Raw genomic sequence first — 3,365 nt, forward strand, 5'->3', positions numbered from 1 at the left:
TGCGACGTCTGTCCCCGGTGGCAAGAAGGTTCATAGGGTAGTAGCAGGTGGGCTTTATGGAGGCCCGTGCTACTACGCATCAAATTTTTGCTCTTCGGCTGGTCATCCAGATGTTTCGAGAGTACAACCCACTGGAGCGAGTGATATGTTGCGTGCGTGTTTTGGGGACACTCTCTTTGCTCAACATGTTTTTTATTGATTAATTGTTATGAATCCCTGTTTTTGTGTAGCATTTCCTAATTCCAGAATGCCGCCTTAAATAGTATCGATAAATCTAATATCGATGCTTCACGAATGATATATTAACGGTATCGATCAAGCGGCGGATTTGATATTGATATTCAATTATCGATACTTTTGGGAATTTTGCCCAATCCTAGGTCGTATTCATCAAACTCAAACGATTTGCATGGAAGGGTGTAAATAAATACATTAGCGTAAACAAACAAAACTGACCAGACTCCATTTGTGATTAAAGTTATACATGCTCGATAAAACATCTCTCCTGCTTTCCCCCCTATTTAGCAGGTTTGCGTAGGCTTAATCACCCGATTTGGTTCCTACTAATCACCACCCAGGCAACACTTCGTATTGGGACTTCGTATTGTCACAAATTAAACTATGTTGTACATAAATCGTGAATCTCGGATGACCTTTGTCACAATCTCAAGTTTTGCAAGTTTCTGGGGAGTTCATGGGTGTTTTAATATACAAATTTTCCTCACAGTAAAGTATAAAACCACTCCCCCCATTGCTTAGCCTGATAAAATAAAGCAGATTAAATATTCGCCATCATTACAAACCATTTCGCCGAATACCATTTTGCGGAACACCAATTCTCGGTTGACCATAACACGGAATATAGAGTTTCGCAGAATACCATTTATCGCGAAAAACCTTACGCGGATGTACCATTTCACGGAAAATCTTTTCGTAGAGAGTAGCATTTCGCAGGGGTGACCCAACTGAAGGAAAGAAATAGAGGTCAGTAGATCTAGGAAAATAAAAAAAAACAGATAGAGGTGATCTCTACGGGGGGCTGCCCCCGCAGTGGCCGGCGCTTCATCTAATGTTACTGTTACTGTTTTTGGAGGTCTTGGTATTGACTAGTGTTTTATGAAGGAGTTTAAAATTTCTCGAGTTCGATTAGTTCTCTAGTTACGCAAAAATTTCTGTTTTATTATCGAATGATTGGGATTTTGGCCATTCAGTCATTAAATTTTAGTAGACAGGGGTGTACACAGGGGTGAGGGGTCTCAAACCATCATAAAAAATATTCCTGCCTCCAAAACCCCCCACATGCTAAATTTGGTTCCATTTGCTTGATTAGTTCTCTAGTTATGAGGATATTTGTATTTCATTTGTATAGGAGCCCCCCCCCCCCACTATTGAAGGGGGAGAGGTCATAATTCCCCTCCTAAAAAGGGGAGGGGTCTCAATTGACCATAGAAAAAAAATTGCCTACAAAAATACCCACATGGTAAATTTGATTCCATTTGCTTGATTAGTTCTGGAGTTATGAGGAAATTTGAATTTCATTTGTATGGGAGCCCTCCCCCCTCCTAATTCATCGTAGAACAAATTCATGCCTCCAAAAACACCCACATGCCAAATATGGTTCCATTTGATTAATTAGTTCATGAGTTATGAGGAAATTTGTATTTCATTTGTATAAGAGTCCCCCCCTCCTAAAGTGGAGAGGGGTCTCAGTTCACCATAGAAAAAATTCTTGTCCCCAAAAACACCCACATGTCAAATTTGGTTCCATATGCTTGATTAGTTCTCGAGTTATGAGGAATTTTGTATTTCATTTGTATGGAACTCCCCTTCTTAAAGGGGAGAGGAGTCATTATTCCCCTCCTAAAAAGGGGAGGGGTCTCAATTCACCATAGAAAAAAATGCCTACAAAAATACCCCCATGCTAAATTTAGTTCCATTTGCTTGATTAGTTCTGGAGTTATGAGGAAATTTGTAGTTTATTTGTATGGGAGCTCCCTCTCCTAAAAAGGTAAAGGATCTCAATTCACCATAGAAAAAATTCTTGTCTCCAAAAACTCCCACATGTAAAATTTTGTTCGATTTGCTTGACTAGTTCTCGAGTTATGCAGAAATTTGTGTTTCATTTGTATGGGAGTCCCCCAGTCAAGCATACTTACCTGGCATAGGGGTTACCGTGATCAGAAAGGCGGTTCCCCCAGGGCGAGACTCTTCCATTGCACCTCGGTTGAGCTGACTTCTGCGATTATTCCTTATGTGAATAACTCGTATGTGCAATTTTTGGCAGCCGGGACGTGCCTTCGCGCACATCCCGACCTCATACTCTGCCTAAAGTGTTTACGCAGCTAAGCTGATTTGTGCTAAAGTAAGAACTAGTATAACTTTTAAGCAAACAGGGCCCTTTGTTCTGCCACGGACAAGCTGTTAGAAAAACTATACTATGAAATGATAGTGAAACAATTGTTAAGAGTATTTGCATGTTAAGAATTATTTTATTTTATATTATTTTTTAATTAATATCTTCTGTTGAAATAACAAATAATAATAGAAATAGATGATTTCTTATTTTCAAAATAGAAACATGATATTCACATAAAAATTTGTAACGGAATTAACTTTAAATGGCTTTGTCGAAGACTTTTATTTTTTTCCTATCCTAGCGAATTTTTTGCTGCTTCGATTAGTTAAATCCAATGAAACTTTTTTTACTAACATTCTTGTTGGATTACATATTCTTGTTTGCAATAGACACCATATTTATTAACGAGAAATTGTAAAACATATGTTAAAACTAGACTAAAATCTAACATTTTAAACTCGTGCATTTGTGATTATCCTCCTTTCACCGAAATCCCAAACATCACAATGAACGTTATCGATCAGAAAGTAATTCCCTGCTAAATGAACTCATCAGGAAGGTGTGCCACATCGTCAGCTTGTGATAGACAGCACCGATTGATCCAGTTTCTCGAGCCAGAAAGGAATACCTACATATCGAGTACCCCGCTATTTAAATGTCAATTTCACAATTGCTGGCACTTTGGTTTCGATCGTGTTCTACTTTTTACGAACGAAAATCGATCGTGATGTCCATCCGCCGTTCCCGTTGCTAAATTGATATGGAGCTCTATGGGAATCGTATGTTCCGTTAGCTTCCTTGTTCTTGCTTCTATGACCTAGCTTTGGAGCTGGATTTGTAGTTCTTTTAGCTGTTAGTACTAACGTAGCATCAAGCTTTTTTCAATTAGTCAAAGCGGCTGCGGAATTCCAATCTGTAGGTACTTTGTGCGCTTGAAGTGATACATTCTAGCCAGCTTCGCTTCTCCATGTTAAGTAATTGAGTTCATCCCCAGCTAGTCACCGTTATT

General features: G+C 38.9%; 1 non-coding gene across 1 annotated transcript; it reads left to right on the plus strand.

The window, feature by feature from the left end:
- The first annotated feature begins 2,148 nt into the window (after positions 1 to 2,148).
- Positions 2,149 to 2,312, plus strand: LOC128744832 (U1 spliceosomal RNA). The gene has a single exon (XR_008412455.1). It is a non-coding gene; the product is annotated as a U1 spliceosomal RNA (small nuclear RNA).
- Positions 2,313 to 3,365: the final 1,053 nt, after the last annotated feature.

Source organism: Sabethes cyaneus, chromosome 3 (assembly GCF_943734655.1).
Source record: "Sabethes cyaneus chromosome 3, idSabCyanKW18_F2, whole genome shotgun sequence".
NCBI lineage: Eukaryota > Metazoa > Arthropoda > Insecta > Diptera > Culicidae > Sabethes > Sabethes cyaneus.